At 41.1% G+C, this 20,829-nt stretch overlaps 1 protein-coding gene across 2 annotated transcripts in view; it reads right to left on the reverse strand.

Annotated features, from left to right (window-relative positions):
• LANCL3 (LanC like family member 3) overlaps positions 1-20,829 on the reverse strand; it is a 41,023-nt gene that overhangs the window by 12,112 nt on the left and 8,082 nt on the right. The window lies entirely within an intron of this gene.

Genomic DNA, 20,829 nt, shown 5'->3' on the forward strand with positions numbered 1-20,829 from the left:
AAATCTTTAGCTGCACAGATGAGGTGATAAGAGGCCCACTAAGAGCTCCTGGCTTTCCTTCCCAGAGATCCACCAGTCTGAGGGAAGCTGACAAGCACCAGGGCAGCTGCAGAACAACAGCCTCCAGACTGGAGGAAGAGACATTATGAGAAGACAAAGGAAAACAGACCTAGAGAAGAAGTAAATGTTACAGGCTTTATTGGGACATACTGAGCTAGACAGATTTTTCTCAGATAATACAAAAAAGAGGAAGCAGGGAAGAGGGTACTAAATTTTATGCAAATCGATACTACATATGTGGGTTCAGAAACATCTTGGTAAAAGAATCAGGCCTTCTTACTTCAAGAAATGCTAAGAAAAAAGGACTCTATCATCTTAAGAGGTCAATATTACCTTTAATGCAGTCCTAAGACATGACCTATGCCTTACTCTTAGTGGTGTCAAAATAAGGAATTGGTTTTACAGGTTTTAACTACAGCTCTAATGATATGCAATTCACTGCAACCGTCAGCAATTTCCTCTGTGTCAGCCACGTCTGTACGTCACTGACCAATACCTAGGTCATCAACATAGTTCAGTTCAAGTAGTGTTTTGGCTTTAGGGGAAAGCCTGTATAACAGCTGTACTTTGCAAAAATATATTTCAACTTATGAAAGGAGAACTGAGAAAGAAAAAAGACAAAATGAGGCAGAAAAAAGAAAAAGGCTGTAGAAACTGCCTTGACAAGATAAATAGTAATCCTAAAACTAACTGGAATATCAAGATAAAGTCTTTAAAATGTTTCTGAACACATATGGTTTTGCTATAATATTTATTATCACAGGATTTACAATTACTCCTTCAAGTTTAAAAAATACGGTTAGCATTAAGTATGGAGGCAACATCTGTTATAAACTATATTCTCTCATTTGGGATGTAAAAGATGCCAAATGGAAAATTAATGCCACTTAGAACTTGACTGAAAACTAATGGCTGCAAAATCTTGCTTGTCTATCTTACCTTGCTCCCTGATAACAAGGCATTTTATTACAGCTGCTCCAAATGACTATGATATTTGTACAACCTGGAGAACAACCTACTTCTGATCTTGATTAGTGTTCTTTAATGTTAGTGCAGTAGAAGTAAACAAGCCATTAACATCTGGAGACTTAACTCATTTCCAGTCATTTTTAAATGAATTGTTTTAGCTTCACTAATTTTAAAGAAATGGTTTAAATCCTAAGCAAATGAGGAGATCAGAGACACAGTGAGACATTGCATTCCCTCCAGAGGTCTCATTTTACCATCTTGCAGTTTGGGACCTAGTCCTCCAAATCCTATACTTCGTAAAAGGATTAGTAAGGTAACCCTTTAAAAATAAATGTGAAGGACAAGATCTCCTCGTTGTTGTTCTGGAAGGCAAAGGCCTTAAGATTAGAAAAATCATAATCAGTTCATTTTCTGTATGTAATGGTTCCTCTACTTAATAAATCAACTGGCTTTCAATACAAACCATGTTTTGCTAAGCTTATTTTTATGTCCAGCACATTTAATTTTTAAATGGAATTAATGACTGTTTTAAAATGATGATTGTGAATTTTAAATGGATTTAAACTTCTACCCAAATCCAGACTTGCACAATGCTGCATAAAGAAGTATCAGCTAGCAAGAAATGCATTGGTTACCATTTTTTCATATAAAGTAAGTGTAAACAGTCAAACACTTAAGCACTATGATTCAAATGTATAGACAGTATACCCTTTTGGCCGGCAGAATGAAATATGCTAATGAATATCACCTCTTTTTCAGAATGCAAAAAATAGCCCACATGCAAAGAGATGAAAAACAAGTATTTAAAATCACAATTAGAATGGATGATAAAAATCAACCCATCCTGACTCACTTTGACACTGCCAAAGAAAATGGAAAAGAAAATAGCCTGTATATCTTGAAAGCAACCTCCTCTCTGGCCACTTGGTCTGATCTGTACAATTAAGGCAGGTAGATGTGTCCTAACTAATAGCTAAATAAGAAAATGTTTGTGCTGATTCTAAATATCTCTTACCAAGTGCCTCAATCCACGGTCATTGTAGGGCTGCTGCCTGGCTTCCAAAACACTTAAATATGAAGGATTTTTGTATTTATTTGCTTCTTATTCTAGGAAATGGTTGGCTGGAACAGAGACCCTCACTTATCATCATTATTAGTAGCCGTCCAAAGATTGAATGATCAGAGATCATATTTAAGATCTCCATCAGCTTGCTACATTTTATTTCACCCAAATCTGTGTTAAAACCTCCTCAGATTTCTTTCACTTTGCCAAGAAATAAAATTTGTGGCTAGTCTCTCTATGGTCCCTCACAATATCTTTAATAAAACAGATAAAAACTTACAACCAAAACAACACTTATAGAAGTGTTAATCATAACCAGACGGTGTAGCCATGGTTCTATGGAGTTAATTTTCATTTCAGTGTAGTCGCAATGCCTCCTTGCCCCTGGGAATTACTGAAGCAATATGTTTAATTAGGGACAGCAAAGAAATAGACTGATCATTCCAAAGGCTTTGAAAGGATAAATTGCATATTGATATCACGTCCTCTGGTGAAAGCTGTCAGATGCTTTGATGAAGAATAAAGCCAGTATAACAATATGCTACCCGGAAAAAAATTTCATGCTTGACATAGCTACAGTACAGTTTTTGAGAAACTTCTTGAATGTCATTTAATAAGACCTGGCTACACAGTAGGTAAAATTATTCTTTATCATGTCAGTACTTAGCCAAAAGACTACTGACACTAAGAGATATATTGGTAGCAGTTTAATATTTCAGCTAACTCTTTTTGTATTTTTAAAGATACCACAACCTATCCAATCACATTAGAAGTGTTCACTTTAGTCTCCTCACTAGATCAAAGTTTGGAATACATGCAGTCCACACTTCCCCTGCAATTTCCCTATCAATTGGTCGGTGCAGTTCTTTATTTTCTGTTTTAAATCATTGCCCAGTGATGCTGTGTGCTGTTAAATAACTGCCCCACTCACACTGGTGACAGCTGTGTTCCCATAGACCTTTTACTTTAAGCATAACACTTAAGCAGCACTGTGATACTTAGTATTTGTACTACTGCCTGTGCCTTGGAGCCCTACTCATAGTGAAAAAGCCACTGTGATTGTTTCTAAAGTCTCTCCATTTTTCTCTTGTGCCACTGCAGACAATATGCCTTCTCCCATTAAGGCACTCCACAGATTTGTGATTTAAGGCAGGTACTTTACTCAGTAAATCCCTGTTAAAAGTCAGCAAGGAAGTGCTATAAATACAGCAATCACAGAACATCCTTCTATTTTGTTGTTAGCAGTCGTTCTCAACCCGAGATTGTTCAGTTGGAAGTAAATAATTTCACAGCTTTTAATCTACTAAGAGAGGTTTTGTAATATATTGGTTATGACGATGCCAGGCTCTAGATTATGTGTTTCAAAAACTGTAGACAGAAATCTTGACCTTGAGGATTAGGCAGAAAGAAGCAGGACTAGCTCTTCTTTGCCTCTGATTAGAATAACATTTTCAGCACTTCATCGTTCCTCTGAATGCTTGCTACAAGCCCCTTGGCTCGTGATTTGCCTTTTGAAAAGCACTGCTACATAAAACTGCATACTGTATTGAGTATTTTTGAGGACTGTAAGCTTTAATTCTTTTAAAAGATCTGTATGTATTTTCTTAGACCTCCTTCCGGTATGTAACAGAAGGCATTACTGAATGCCAAGTATCATTATGTTTTTATAGATGCATCAGTACTTCTAGGAGATGACAGCTACACTTACATTATTGTGGAAAAAGCCTTCTTCTATGCATACAAAAAAAATTAATATGCATCTAACACACCAAACCTCTCTGTGTCACATTTCTAAAAAGCCATACACACGAATTTGATCATACACTTTTACTGATGTTGTAGAAGGTATCAAAGATAAGCTGAAAAAAAATGGGTCAGTCTACAAATAACCTAACAGGAGCTTTGCCATTAGTCTGCTACGCTGGAAGCCCAGCAGAGGGAGCTTGTGAATTGGTTATAATACTCAAAAATGCTGTAAAAAAAGATATACATATCTGCGTTCAGCAGAATAGCTGACTCAAGCAGAAAGATGCTGGAGCCAACTTGTTAATTTAGTGATACCTGACTGCACTGTGCGATGCTAAGTTCACTCCTTAAGCTTGATCTTTTTCTACCAAAGACAGGGGTTGGGATTGTTCAGGGACCTTTCCATGCACTGTCATGGCCAGTTGTTTTTTCTTTTGGATGATGCTAACACCTGAAGCCACAGAAGAGTAGCAGGTACAAAGACAGAGGGGTCTGCCTGCCCCTAGTGTTATTCCAGTTTGATTGATGTACCTTTCTCCAAGCGCACAGCTGCCTGCTTCCCTTACAAGCAGTGTCAAGTACACTCTTCTTGAAAAAAAAAATAAATAAAAATTTCAAATCTCCTGAAAACTTTGTTCAAGGAATTGGATTAGTTCCTGAAGATATGGTTGCTAATGCAGTATGTTTCATGCTGTAAGAGCACCATGAATAGTACTTTCTAGAGAGCATACTTTCCCAAATTTCTTGTATTAGCACAACTACATGACAGTGTGTGTAGACTCAGCACAACTACCAATATGACTGTGTCAGTTCATTGGAAAATGGTACTTGACTGCAATCTTGAGTAAAACCGACTTCACTATAGATCCTGTTAGTACTGCTTATTTTTAAGATGTAAATTTGGGTTTTTCTGAGGCTTGCTTTTTGCCTCAGCAGCATGGGAACAGAAATGTCAGCCCTATCCTGTTTCATGGGTCACTAATCGTGAGTCCAATCAGAAATTGAAGGCTGCATTTATTCCTGATGGATTAGATTATCGGTAAAGAAGACAATACAGCACTTTTGTTATTGCTAACAGAGTACAAAATTTCCACAGGTCTCACTTGCCAGGACTGCGTAGCACTAAACCCATCAAATTCTGCTGTTAAAGCTGTCCTTCAGAAGGGGAAAATTTCAGACAGGGCTGCAAATGAAGTGTTGCAGAAAAGGACGGAGCACAACTGTTACTGTAGCTAGGAGGGTGGCTGAGAGCAGCTGTGCTGCTACACAGTTGGTCAAATGCAATGAGCATCTCTATTCATTGTGTCTCAAACAATGGAGTTTCAAGGCAAAACCAGCAATCGGCCTTTCTTCGAGCTCCCCCTATCCTGGGTCCATGAAGAGAGAGGGAAAACATCAAGTTCCTCCAGTTACACTCTATGCCTCTGTCCTGTCTATCTCCTCCTCAATTAATGACAGGCCTCAACACCCGTCATTCAGCTGCACCAGGGTCTGGCTGGATACAGCTATCTGCTTCTGATGTCGTGGCTCTCCTAGGTCTTGGGAAGGAAACAAGAGGTCCCTGGCATCCTCTGTACTTGAAGAAAGTCAGGAAGCACAACCTCCACCGTGCTTTGCTGCTGGAAAACTGAAGCAGGAAGGGTGGCAAGGAACAGAGCAGAGCAGATATAACCAAGAGAGAGAGCAAAGAGAGCAGGGAATTGCTCAGGAGGACAAGTGCCATCATGGTAAAAGTGAGGTACCCCAGGATGCACTCTTTTGTTACGGCTTTCAAATGGCAGCCGTCCGCACTCCAGCTGCATATTCTCTTCTGCCTAGTAGAGGGTTGGAGTTACCACAGAGCACAGAGAGCCAATAATTTAATTTCAAGCATCCCCCTCTAGAACTGCACCCAAATTCAAGAGCATGAATTGGAAAGCATGTTTAAAACCAATAAAAATATAAGATTTGCAAATTAACTGAGAAACAAACCCAGCACTGCTTAGAGAGGCTTGTTTCTACATTATGGAATGCTACCCCAACTTTTTTCCACATAAAAGTAAAATTATTCTTTTTTCCTTTATTATTATTCACCAGCCTCATAACGCATTGCTGAGCCATTCTGGGGGCACAGACCCTGGGAACCGGCCAAAATGGATGTATCAGTGATCACCTTTCTGCGATCCAAATCCTTGTTTGGAGCCTCCGTATGTCAACCCCTCCTCCACCAGACACTGGAGCAGTTTATGACAGCTGCAAATGAGTCAGAGATTAGTGCTGCATGGATACTGCTTTCCTTCCATCTATGCTCCCCGCACAGGTAGGAGGAAGATTATTTATGTAAAAACCTCTTCATCAGTGGGAAATCCTTTGACTCTGTTTAGTCTCAGTCAGAAAGTACATCAATACACGAGTCACTGTAGTTAGCTTATGCCAAACCTGCAGCACGGAGCCATCATATCCTGATGGGAGATCTCTCCTGCACTCTAGACACATGTCCCTGACAATTCTGCATTATGATGATAAACATCTTTCGAGCTGGGCACCTTGCACTCTGCTTTGAGTAAGAGGCAGCCCAGTGTGTTGTAGCTGTGCTGCCCCAGGATCCCATCCCATTTTTTACACCAGTAAGCAAGGAACATCTGCTCTGCCCGTGTATTTTGGATCAGCTTACTTCCCCTTAACAGCGGGTCTGCTGGTTCCTTGGAAGTGAATCCATGTCTTCATCTGTTCCACTGACATTTCTTGTTGTAGCAAAGCTGCCCCACTGCTTGAACTGGTTGATGCATGCAACCTATGCAGAGGCATAAGAAGCACTATCTGTTCGTCCAGCTCCAGAGCAGCAGGAAACAGGATTCATGAAACAGCCTTTGCAAAAGATAAAAACTCTGTAACATGGATAACTGTCTCCAAACATTGCAGTAACCATGGCAGTGCCTTTAGTCTGAATTCAAAAATGCCCAGTTTAATTGGGCATCTCCATTTGCTACTGGGAACTGAGGCAGACCGCTCCTTGGAAAAATTAATTTATTAGTGTTTGTACACATCTGCAGATCAACATGAGATGGGCAGAACTTGATCTCAAGTCAGTCAGTAGAGACTAATATTTTTCACCGGGAAGCTGACCGAAGCTTAAGAGTTCTACAAATGAAAATGGAAACCAAAGAAAGTTGGCAAGCCATGTTTTAAGATGTCCTGATGTCCCCCAGAAAGAATTGGACACTTTCATTCCTTCATTCCTTTACTTCATCTGGAAAGGAGAGCACTCAGCATCTGACAGGGCACTGATCTAATAAAATGTAATGTGTTTGCTTCTGAGGAGTATAAATGTGCAGAGAGAAATGTTCATGCTAGGACCTCTTACGATTATGAATTGTACTGCTGCCAAGTTCATGAAGACATAGTTAATTTTGAAGGTGCCACTAAATATAGAAGTGGAATCAGGCACTGGAAAGCACTGTTGCAAGGGGTAAGAGGAAACGAGGACATCTCTGGTTGATCTCCAAAATTTAAGATCCGAAAAACTTAGTCAGGTTTTCTATGGGAAACTGATAAAGTTCCTTCAAACTAATGTTTGTTAAGACAGACAAAGGGACAAGAGCATTGTGTATCACTTCATACACCTGACTTAACACAACCTTACTGCTGTAGTGACATCCCCCAGCAGAAGCTATGTGCTTGGTGGCTGGCTAGCTCTCGTATTCCTCCTCCGGGCTGGGAAGGGCCAGCTGGGCGCTACATCGCAAAAGGTGCCACAAAACAGAGACGAGCTGGCGTAACTGGCCCTGGGAGAGAAGGAAGCGGGGTAAAGAGAGAGGGAGAGAGAGATAAAAGACTGGAAAAGCTCCCGGGCCCTGTAGGCCATGTTAACTAGCTGTATCTGAAGACATCCATTTGGCCTACAGCCAAATTCAGTGTGGTACTGGCCTGGAGAAAACAGTCAGCAGTTTGCATATAGCATATTTGGATGGTTAAATGTTTTTCTGATGCACCCTTTGTGGAGACCTCTCTCTGACCAAATTCCTGCACAGAACCTGTATGGTCACACAATGTTTTATCAATTTCTAGCTTATTATAAGTACCATTTTCATGCTGCAACTGTACATAATGTTAAAGCTTCATTTGTTTCAACAACAGTAATTATGTTGTTCAGGTGAGATCACCAAAAAAAGATGAATAAAACTTAAAGATTACGCTGAAAGCACAGGATGGGGACAGAGGAAGATTGATTGCTAGTTCCTTGACAATATCTCTAAGGATGTTCATAGTTCAATTAATCTTAAGTAATACCATCATCTTAATCATTCAAGAGTGATGGAAAAGGAAAAGAGCATTTTCAGTCTCATGCAGTATTTAGTTTTTTCAATTTGTCAAAGTCATTTCACCAGTTAGATTTTTCATACTGCTTTTAATATCAAAGTCCTTATTGACCTGAATGGGTCTTGACTTGGGCAGCGTTGCTCCTGGCAAGTATTCTATAAGCAATGCTGGAATTTTTAACAGTTGGAGTAATATCTAACATAGGTATAAAAATGGAGTAATTTCATGACCCCCAGGAACAGGGTCCAATAATTCATTTAGTAACCAGGTTGAGAAACTAAGGTTTTTATGCCAGGTAATTATTCTTGTAAATTCTTGTTATTCCCTGTCTTGCCAATAACAGCACGGGGCTGGCTCATAGTCTGTTGAGACTGATAATAATTTTGTTTGAGACAGTCTTTAAAGATTGAGACTACAGGAATATGGCTTACTTGACAGAGTAAAACGCTGAACTTTCTTGCGGAAGCTGAGTAGAGAAACCTAACAGATACAGCTGAGCAAATATCTAACTCTTCAAGGATTGATCCTACTCTCATTTTAGTCAGTTTGGAGGGAAGTGACTAGCAGATGTATTCTCATTCATTGCTCTACACCGATGTGGAATGCATGACTTACACATGATAAAAATATCAGGGTTTTTTTCATCATGTTTTCTTCAATTTAGGGCTGCGTACGCTCTATGCCTCTGTTGAATAAAGCTGCATTTATAAGCAGTAGTTCTCCCTGGAACTCCTGGAAGAATTTTCTTCATGTCAACAAATATTCTCAAGGAGATTGTTTCCTGTGACGAGCTGGGTAATATACTGTCTTCCATATCTAAATGAAAGGGGATTAAAAATTTCAGTCGACGTATGAGTCACCACTCCTCTGAAGCTAGAATTCCAAATAATGGTTTATATTTTGTGTTGAGGCAGAGCTTTACACTCTTGCTGTAAAGCTTCTTTGCTACTGCAAATACATTGTTTGAGGAACTAAAAACCTAGCAAGAAAATAAAAGATTGGCAGTTTATACGCCCAGCATCAAAATGTACTGGACAGAACTATCTGATCTTGCTTCATATTCAGTTTAACAGGAATTCATTTGCCTTTCAAGCTGCTATGCTAGGTCATGGTTCACAGATGCAGCTGTGATTGCAGGACACAGTTCAAATTTCCACTGTTTTCCCGGGGAAATTTTTTTCTGTCAGGACTATGGGATGGGGCCTGGAGTACACCCGTCAAAAACATTTTACCACTTTTCAGCTAATCAAATATTACAATGCAAGCAATTGCACATCCATTTACTTATACACATGAAGCAGGTTGCTGGGTATCATAACTTATTTGTTCCTCCTGCTTTTGGCTTCCTCAGTGTTTTGTTTAGCATTGTTCACATGGCTGTAACTCACAAAATATGCCAGGTTCATTTGAAACACAGGAAGACAGAGACTTCACTCTATACATTATTAAGCAGCCTTATGTTTTTTTCCTCTTTATGTTAAAGATACTGAATTCCTCATCTTTCTTCATCATCCAGTCCTCTTATCTTCCCCATGCAACAATTCCCAGTCTACCTCCAATGCCTTTAGGCTTGTTTTCTGAGTGTTCAGACCTCCTCCCTCTATGCAAGTGAACATACTTCATTCACAGGCTTAGCGAACTAAGAAAACGGGTATGTCTCCTCAAAGCCTCATGGCAGCAGTGTCAGAACCAAAAAAAAAAAAAATGATGGGAGAGGAGAGTGGCTGAGAGGAGTGGCCGAGGCAGTGCATCCATTTTGCACTCTTTTACCCAAACCCCAAATATTTCACTCCCAACTCAGAACCAATAGTACTGAATGCTAATGAATTCTCCTACAGAAAGTAGCATTTGGAAAACTATCCATAAAAGCCTTTATAGCTTGTCAGTGTGCTAAACTTGCAGAGATGAACTATAGAAGCACAGAAAAGCAAAATATTCTTTTCTTCATCTGTTTCAAATTAAGGTTCAAGAAGCAGAACAGAGTTGGTAACAGTTTTAGAGGCTCCCAACTGTGATGTTCTCAATGTTGTAGGTTTTTTCCCCATTTAAAACTAATACACTTGGTTTTATATCTTAAGATGCTATGTAGGGATGCATGGAATGCCTTGATAGTGACTGTATAATACAGGCACAGTTGTAAGAGTTCAGTACCTTAGCGGAGTCCTTGACCTTTTCAAAATCTTACACTCACGGAAGAGGAGGACCTTAACTATATGTGACAATTTGCATAGTGCTGTGAACAGCTCAGTGAAAATCTCTGCTTAGTGTGTTGCAGCACTGTGGAAGGCAAACAAAAAGTGTTAGGATGCATGAGAGCAATACTGAAATGGTTATTAAAAAGCTACTTTAGCAGTCATTGCTTTGTTCTTTCTTCTGGTATTTCTCCAGGTCTGTTCTCCCATTATTAAAATAAAATAAAATAAAATAAAATAAAATAAAATAAAATAAAATAAAATAAAATAAAATAAAATAAAATAAAAATCAAGCAGAAACAGGTATTTTAGTGATAAGTATGAAATTCTCCTAAGCAGTGGAGCTAAAAAGACTGCAACATTTATTAATGTGATAAAGAACACAAAAAGTTACTTTATCTTGTAATTTAAGAGCAAAATGATAGCTTATGAAAAGCAGCAAGTTTAAAGACAAAATAACTGCTCACCCAAGACTCAAGTAAGCTAGAGAATTTATTTCTGCAAAATTTAGCGGAGTCCACTCGCGCTGTAGAATTTTAACAAATCAACTGAACCTCTCTATAGCTAAGGTGAGAATTTTTTAAAAAGATTTGTGGGTTAACTGCTAGAAGTGCCCCACCACTCCAATTGAATTAAATTACAATTCTTCAGATCCTGTGTTGTTTAAATAAATATTTTATCACCTTTCTACTCATCAACTATTACCACGTAAGAAAATTTATTCCTGACAGATGTTGCAAGACCAAGTCATACAGTCAACTCCCAGAACCCAGCCCACAAATTATGGAAGAAAGGTAAACCCTTGTGCTTCAGAGCATAAAGCCAGTCCTTAAAAAATGGAGGTTAGGCACATTAGAGACAACACATTTCCAAATTACCTTCCACAGACAGTCGTGCAGCTACTCTGAGTCATCTAGTACTGGTACAGGATATTAAACCAGATGGAGCATCGGAAACAAATCCCAAAGAAGAAAGATTTGTTTGTGTACTACTGTGCTCCTCATTGCAAGCAAGGGGAAGCATTCAACTGTTTGGACAACGTCCATGTTGTGCTGTATGTAACACAGTTTGAAAACTGTTACTTGAAGCTGCTCTGCAATTAGTGTGTCTCTGCCCTGCAGGAAGAGTTTCTTTCACTTTGGGTGACAAAGAAACAGAGTGACCTTGGAGCCTGGAGTTTGGGGCACTTCCCTGCAAGCCCTGCTCTGAAGAACATTTGACTATTTTATAGAAGTAATTTCAGTCACAGCTGCAATAAGAGAGACTTGCTCTAGCCATCAGCACACTCGGCTTAGAGGCATCAGCTTAAATTCTTGCACTGTGTCAGAAAAATAAAGGATATGAATTTGAATTATCAGGTTAGCGATGAAATCTCAAGGTTATTGCATATAAAAAGGAAGAGACTATGACCCCCATTTGGACTGTAGTTTGCTCAGAGCCCAATTTGGTCTTAACATTCTGTAAGGGTGATGAGAGGTAGACACATTCTGCCCCTGCTGATGGGAAAAGACATGATGCTTAGTTCGCTTTTACTCCACAGCAAGCCAGACCCTGCCTGGGGCTCTGAGAGAACACCTCCAGCAAACTGGGAGAGACTGCAGCAGGGGGAGAGGAGCGACGTGGGACATGCTCCCCAGCTGCAGCTTTACAGCCTCCTTTGCAGGAGGTAGAGATGAGTTACAGCAGGTGAGATGGAGTGCAAACTGCTACTACTGTGGGAAGGCAACTGGAAGGAGTTGCATAAACACCATGAAGAAAAGAGAGCACTATAAATCTGTACCAGAGCTCCATGGATGGTGAGTGAGGCAGCTGTTGGCTTATGAATTTTGGTGTGGCTTATGTGCCCCACAACGCAGCACTCCCAGGATTTGCATACCTATGAAAAGATGCCCAGAAGACTTCAAGGGCATAAACTAGGTGCCTTGGACATTTAGGCATATCCTGCGTAGGCTGTTCAAAATTTCATTGACCTTCTGGATGTCACGTTGTGTTAACCTCCATCAGGACTGGTTATGACTTTTCATTTATACTAGCTGTTCATTCCCATGCAGAATAAATGCAAAGAAATGTAATGTTAATTTACATTAAAGTAAGCATAGAACTCTGATGTGCTATCATATTACATCCAGATGTACAAGCAATGATGCAGCACACGTGCAGACAATATGCTAGCACTCACATGAACTGAGTACATGAGTAACTCAGGCCCTGTCATGTTCAGCTTACTTGAATGTCAGTTTCTTAGCAGAGAGGGTAAGTATTATAGATAATTCTCCCCAGATACATGTGCTTGTACTGCTAAAAATAAACCTTGTTTTAGCTCATTTTTTAATCATCTCTTGAGCTGTTTTCATACTTTCCCTCTGCCTGTGTATGGTATTTGGCACTTGTCTCAGTTTAAAAGCCAAAGCAATTCTTATCCAGTGAGCTGCCTCTTCTGGATCATTAATGAAGATAATAAATAAGGCTGGTTCCTACATCAGCCCTTTATTAGTAGTTACGATTAGCTTTGCTTGTGGTCTTTGAGCCAATTCCAAATCCACAACGTTCCCATCCAAGCCAGCATGAATTAAGTTTTCAAGGAAGATTATCTTTGACACTGCATCAAAAGCCCTATTCAAATGTAAACAGGGTATTGGCTACTGCTCTTTCATCAGACGCTAATTTTATAATTCTGTTATTTACAACAAGTGATCTTGTTTGTCTCGCAAGACTTTTTTATTCTTCTAAGTCATGCTGCTTTATATTTATTGTTCTATTATGCAGATATTTATGAGGCATGTGACATCTAGAAGTATGTCTAAATATTTGCTGCTCAGGAACAATGTGGCTACCTGTGAAATTAGTTAAATGAGGTAAACGACAAAACAGCATCATTCACAGGCTAACAGAAGCATACATTAATCACTTTAAAGTAGCACCAGCATTGCTTTCAAGCAAAGGTAATTCTAGAGAATTCCATGCTGGCATCATGCCACTTTTACTTTGGGTGATGATCTGCAATTTGTGCCATGCCAATAAACCGCTGAATGAAATATCAACTTAAGCTACAACAATAATGCTGACAATGTAATGCAGGAAAACCAGATGAAGGTGATCGAGTCCTCTGAGTCATCTAAATTTTACCCTACTCTTAGACTGTGGTAGCAGTCTGATGTAAAAATCCTGATGATCTGTATGTGGCTCCTAGATCCTGCCAGGCACATCGACAAAGAGTTCTGAAGCAAAAGACAATAACAAAAGAGTTTCCAGGGGCATACAGTACCATTAGCATTGCCTGGAAATATGCCCACAACTCCAAATACAATTCAAGTCATACTTCAGATACAGACAGTCACTTATAACTCAATACTGCCACATTTCAAGGGCAGAGTAAGAGTCATGGGATTAATTTGAGGAAGCGTGGGATACTGTGCTCTTTAAAATGTAGCTTACTTGGTAAGTAATTGGATCACCATCTGTACTTTTCTCCTGGTGAAAAGATTGCCATTTGGTACTATAATAAAATTAGGAAAGTCTTATCAATCTTCCCTTTGTGCAACTTATTCTCACTCGTGACTGTATAAACCAAGCGTGCTTCGGGAAAAAGAGACTGCTGTGCCAGAAGGCGCAGTTCAGATTACTCTAAGAGTTCAAACCTCACACCGAAAGGAGGAAGAAAAGTAAGAGCCATGAGACAAATCATCCCACAAACAACAGTAAACAAACATTCACTGCACTTGGCCATTACCTTGCATTTGAAGATCTCAAAGTGCTGCATAATTAACTAATGGGAATTATCATTACCTCACGCTACAGATTACCTTGTGCTATCGCTGCCCTGGGAGCACTCAATGCCGTGCTGCTCTTTTGCTGGATTTGTCATTTTACACGACTACTCTCTGCAGCCCTACAGGAGGAACTCTGCAAAGTGAGAGAGGAGGGCTTGGCCAGCTATTGCTGGACCTATGGACGACAAAATGTGTTTTGCAAGTCAAGCTTGTTAAGTCAAACTATGTGTATTGAAAATTCTTTAGCCAGATACCTTTCCTACCTACTCTGTGTGCTTAATATTCCAATATCCTTGGAGTAAAGCAGCTTCACTTCAAGGGCCCAGAAGGACATAGAAGTCCTCTGATACCTGTCTCGCAAAATTTAAAAAAGATCCCATAAAAAAACAACAGAAAAGAACTTCCTTCACAGCCCCCATGCTGGAGGGGTGTCCTGGCTATCTGCAGACACCAGGAAGGATGTTTGATCACTCCCGGCCTATAACTTGGCTTTTAGAAAAAGGTTTTGCCTTCTTCCCCTGATGCATCCTTGGCTCCTCACACATAATGTGGGACAGGGAACTCCCCTCCTCCAATGGCAAACAGCAGTCTGAGGTCTTTGATTAATACGGGAGGCTTAGGAAATAATCTTTCCATAGCTCAGGGGGACAGGTACTTTTAGGGTATTTCATGTCTTCCTTTTACTGTGTGACATGGTCCACCTCTTACAATCATCCACAGATTTTCACTAGCAGACGTTCAGTGCTGCAGGGGTGTGAGGTACTGAAGGCAGCCTTGGGCCACAGTACGCTCTAAGATTGGGGTTTTTTTTTAAAAAAAATTCTTTACACTAAAGCCCTTCATATCCAGAACTTTGCCAATTACTAGGAATAATTTTGCCAACAGCAATACTTCGCTACTGAGGGAAGATTTTGCCCTTCCTTGATACAGTAAAGACTGTCGAGGAGGGTTGCAAGCGGTGTCCAAGGCTCTGTGGCAGAGCGTGGCGCTGCATGGCTCCTTTTGACCCTTCTGGACTTCAGACTCTTCCCTGCTTGGAACTGCAGGGGAAAAAAAACGTAATCCTTTGTCCGTCCAAGGTTCTAGGGGAAGTCGGAGGAGGTGGGATAGCACTGTGAGCCTGCTTTTAGGGAAAGAGGCAAACAGAGCAGGAATGACTGCAGTTTATGGGAGTCACATTTAATTTTTCTGGCTCTCCATGGGTACTTTCCAGGTACTAACTCAGGGATTGTTTAGCCTGGAGAAGAGAAAGGCTCAGGGGAAATTTTATCAATGTGTATAAACACCTGATGAGAGGGAGCAGAGAAGACAGAGCCATGCTCTTCTCAGCAGTGCCCAGGGACAGAGAATTATACTTCAAGGTAAAAAGAATGCTTTTTTACTGTGAGGGTGGCCAAACACGGGAACAGGTTGCCCAGGGAGGTTGTGGAGTGGAAGTGTTTAAAACCAAGTGGGCATGGCCCTGAGCAACCTGCTCCTGACAGTCCTGCTCTGAGCAGGAGTTTGGACCAGAAGATCTCCAGAGGTGCCTTCCAGCCTTGGCCATTTGGTGACTCTACAACTGAGCCAAATCCAAATATAAGTGAGTATGTCAATACACTGTTCAGCCAGATGGTGCGGATTTGACTCCTCTAGAAATCTTTAGATTCAGCCCTGAGTTTAACTCAGCTTACCCGTGTGTTTTTTTAAAAAAATTACCTCACAATACTTGTTTTACCAAAACAAGCTAGCAGTCCCACAGTTCTTAGAGAACAAAATCAAAATAGGACAAATGCATTCCTACTACAACTCTGTCTACATTCTGTCTTCTGGAGATGTAGCACTTGTATAAGCATTATTCCCAGGTATTTTTTGCTGGCATAATAAAAAATGCGTATGTACGAAAACGACAGCCTAGCATAGGGAAGCTGATTGATTCAGCTCTACAAGACCAAGAACAAACAAATCAATATTTATTTAAAGAGCCTGAAGAAGTTTGTTTTGTTGTTCTACTACCAAGAATCTTCCCTGAGTTCATATTTGACCAACTTATGTCTGATTAAATTTTAACAGCTACGTGTGGAATGTGTACCTTGGGGTCCATTGCTATTGTAACTGTAATTCTGACTAATTAATCACTGGCTTAGCCTTTGAAAACTAAAATAATTAAGTATAACATTAGCCCTTTCATAGATGGCAAGTACTATCTAGAGATCAGGAGTTAGCTTTACAAAGGGATGAAGAACCTTAGTGAAAATGACACGCTCAAAGTCCTATGCACATCTATGGCATTGGTGATGCTTCCAACCCCTGCCTGTAGTATTACTTTACTACAAGACAATCTTTGCTTTTGTTAGGACAGTTCCAGTAAGCTAAAAGAACACACGTGGTGATGTTGGATTCATCTATAAGAAACTTATAAAAACAAAAGGAGAGATTTCCATTGACTAGTGCTGCTGGTGAACCCAAGAATACATAAAATGGTTGTCACTGAAGATGACAGAACTAGGGAGAGAAACAACACTGAGCTTTATCTTTACATTAGTAACAAAAGTAAATCACAAGAACAGACTAAGTTTAACCTCCAGACACTTTTTCAGATTTCACTTATTCCTTGATTTCTAACGTGGACAAAATAATTGACTAGATATGGTCCTCTCAAATATATTGTTCCAACTATACCTCCACAAAGGATCCCTATCACTTCACAGATGTCCCCTGAATACATAATGGCACATCTGGCATTACAACGTAGAATAACATATTCCCAGTTTTATTCAGGGAACAAAGGAAAACAAACGCCAACAAAGTTGGCGTTAATGAAACAAAGCTCCTCCTGTTGAAGAAGCTTTTCATTTTGCGTATCACAGCACAGCTTCTGCGGTTCAATGATTCCCTGGCTTTACGTGACCCCTACCTACTTCACTTGTTCAGAAGCCTTTCCTAATGAATACCTGCCCATGTAGCAGCAGCCCATTAAAAGACTGCTGGATAATAGCAGATCATGAGCTGGATGTGAGTCAGTATCACGCTGGTGCGAGATACAAACACCTTACTGAGCTGTATAAATAGAAACAAGGCTTGGAAGAAACACAAAGTTATCTCTGTGCTCAAATAAAAAGGCCTGTGCCAGAACCATGTGTCCAACTTCTGGCACTCTTTAGGAAAGGCTGGAGGGAGTCCGGCAGAGTGCAATGGGAATGACTAGAGGTGTAGAAAACATGACACACATGGGAAAACTGGAAGGATTAGGATTGTTTATTTAGAGAAGATGAAGGGTAGAAATTCTAACCGTTTTGAAATATATTAAGAGTTTCTGTAAAGAGGAACAGAATTTCTCACTGTTTCTCAATGAACAGGACAAGGAATATCAGGCTTAAATTACAGCAAGGTTTAGATTAGTCATTAGGCTAGACTTTCTAATAGGGAAGCTAACAAACCCGTGTCTCAGACAGCCAAGGCAGACTGCAGATCCTCCATCACTGGGGTGTATGAAGAAGAGGCTTGAAAGAAGCTGTTGGGGACGTCACAGACACACCTGTCCAGGGGCTAGACGGCAGCCTGAACTACCTCTCAAGGTCCCTACCACTTCTTTGATTCTGGGACGGATACCATCTGGTTGTCAGGACTGAGCAGACAAACTGCAGAATGCTGCCAGTACAGAATATGTCACACCCACCATTTTCCAATTCTGCACTGACCCACCAGCAGAGAGCTGCTTTGTCCTGTGCTGCTTCCAGCCCCAGGCCCACACACTTTTAAGAGCAGCTTTCATTTCCTTGACACTGAAATCTAAATTTGACCAGTGCATCCCCAACTTACAATCCTCAATTACGGTAACATTGTACCAACAAGTGAACAGTATTCTGTGAAGAAAAAGATTAGCCACACAAAATAACTAAATGCCTTGGACAGTTAGAAGGTGTATTTATCTGCCACATTTTTTCCCTGGGTCATTCAGTGCTACCTGACATCCATTTCATCTTGCTTATGATAACCATTAAAATGAGGAATTCAGGAATGCTGATCTGCTGCAAAAATAGATTTATGGTTCTGCTCTCAGACATCAAAATATACCGAGCTGAGAAACACCAAGTGACTCAGCAACAGCTTGGACTGCTATTAAGATACTTCTTGATCATGTTTGCCTGAAATGAAATAGCTATTTCAATTATTTTGCCTTGCTATGCCTAGAAAAATGAATCAGTGCACTAACTATCACTTGAAAATAACCCTACAACACAGATAAGAAATAATTGTTTTTGACGGGTATTTTCACTGAGTGTTGCTGTAATGGAGTGGACAGAAGGTTATGCAACATCACTCGGTGCTTAATCTCATGCTTGTCAATGGTCAAAGAACGGCATGACAGACACAGACAAGGAGGCATTCTGACAGACTGTCTTATCAAAAATGGTGACCTGATTGCATATATTGAATTCTGATTTTTTTAAAAGGGGGTGGAATAGAGAAGTTGGCTGACAAACAAAGCCCCCATTTATAGCAAATGCCATGCACCATGCTGTGCTGGGATGCTCCTGCAGCAGCAGCAGAGCAGGACCATAGGACTTAGCCAGTTTAATTGCCTCCCAGATCTCTACAGAGTTCCTCTACTGCTTGGAGGTAAGGCTGAAGGCAGCAGTTTACTAGCTGAGTAAACTGCTCTGCAGTCTTTATACAACCTGTCAATAGGGTGGTGGTTGATTTTAAGACTGTCTGGCAGAATTAACAGAGAGAAGTAGGGTCTACTGATTTAATGGAGGAGAGAGAAAAGAAGAGGATGGTTTCTGTAATGATGAGGGGTAATGGCCTGAAACTGAAGGAGGGCAGATTTACACTAGATGTTAGGAAGAAATTCTTTACTGTGAGGGTGGTGAGGCACTGGAACAGGTTGCCCAGAGAAGCTGTGGATGCCCCCTCCCTGGAAGTGTTCAAGGCCAGGTTGGATGGGGCTTTGGGCAACCTGGTCTAGTGGAGGGTGTCCCTGCCCATGGCAGGGGGGTTGGAACTAGATGGTCTTTAAGGTCCCTTCCAACCCAAACCATTCTGTGATTCTGTATTTGGGCCCTGCTAGTTGTGGTGCATAGCTGCACTATGACTTACAGACAAGTCTAATGTTCTAACGATGTGTAGTAAATGACTACAGAGAAACTTAAGGCTTAATTTTATCCCTCCATTTCAGTGCTGTAAAGTGCTGAGGATGTTACGCTTTCACTGGTAATTGTTGTTACTCTTGTGCTCTTTTCTTCCTCTCAGGAGCAGCTCAGTCTTTCGCATTTCTGCTTCTTTAGCCTGGTACCAAGGTAAGGTTTACTAACACCATTACCATCTAGGTTACATACTAATTTATAGTATTATATGCATGCAACAGGAACATGTCAGTGTCAGAAGTAGTAGAACAATGTTCATGAAAATGCCCATATTGGCTTCCAGACAAGTACTTACCTTGAACTTAACCTGCCTACTGCCATGAAAGACAATAAAAAATGCTTCTATAAATACATTAACAACAAAAGGAGGGCTAAGGAGAATCTCCATCCTTTATTGGATGCAGGCAGAAACATAGTGACAAAGGATGACAAAAAGGCTGAGGTACTTAATGCCTTCTTTGCCTCGGTCTTGAATAGTAAGACCAGTTGTTCTCTGGGTACCTGGCCCCCTGAGCTGGAAGACAGGGATGGGGAGCAGAATGAAGCTCCCATAACCCAAGGGGAAATGGTTAGCAACCTGCTACACCACTTAGACACACACAAGTCTGTGGGGCCAGGTGGGATCCACCCAAGGGTACTGAGGGAGCTGGTGGAAGCGTTCACCAAGCCACCTTCCATCATTTATCAGCAGTCCTGGCTAACTGGGGAGGTCTCAGTTGACTGGAAGTTAGCAAATGTGACGCCCACCTACAAGAAGGGCTGGAAGGAGGATGTGGGGAACCACAGGCCTGTCAGTCTGACCTCAGTGCCGGGGAAGGTTATGGAGCCCATCATCTTGAGTCCCTTCATGCAGCATGTAAAGGACAACCATTCACCATAGGTTCATGAAAGGGAGGTCCTGCTTGACTAACCTGATCTTCTATGACAAGGTGACCCGCTCAGTGGATGACAGAAAGGCTGTGGATGTCATTCACCTGGACTTTAGTAAAGCCTTTGACACCATTTCCCACAGCACTCTCCTGGAGAAACTGGCTGCTCATGGCCTGGATGGGCGTACGCTTCACTGGGTAAAAATCTGGCTGGATGGCCAGGCCCAAAGAATTGTGGTGAATGGAGTGAAATCCAGTTGGCAGCCGGTCTCAAGTGGTCTTCCCCAGGGTTCAGTACTGGGGTCAGTTCTCTTTAAGATCTTTATCAATGGTCTGGACGAGAGGATCAAGTGCACCCTCAATCAGTTTGCAGATGACACCAAGTTGTGTGGGAGTGTTGATCTGCTTGAGGGTAGGAAGGCTCTACAGAAGGATCTGGACAGGCTGGATCAAAGGGCTGAGGCCAACTGTATGAGGTTCAGCAAGGCCAAGTGCTGAATCCTGCACTTGGGTCACAACAACCCCATGCAACACTACAGGCTTGGAGAAGAGTGGCTGGAAAGCTGCCCGGCCAAAAAGGACCTGACGGAGTTGGTCGACAGCTGGCTGAATATGAGCTGGCAGTGTGCCCAGGTGGCCAAGAAGGCCAACAGCATCCTGGCTTGTATCAGACATAGTGTGCCCAGCAGGACTAGGGAAGTGATGGTCCCCCTGTACTCGGCTCTGGTGAGG

The sequence above is a fragment of the Grus americana genome, chromosome 1 (genome assembly GCF_028858705.1).
Source record: "Grus americana isolate bGruAme1 chromosome 1, bGruAme1.mat, whole genome shotgun sequence".
NCBI classification, from domain to species: domain Eukaryota; kingdom Metazoa; phylum Chordata; class Aves; order Gruiformes; family Gruidae; genus Grus; species Grus americana.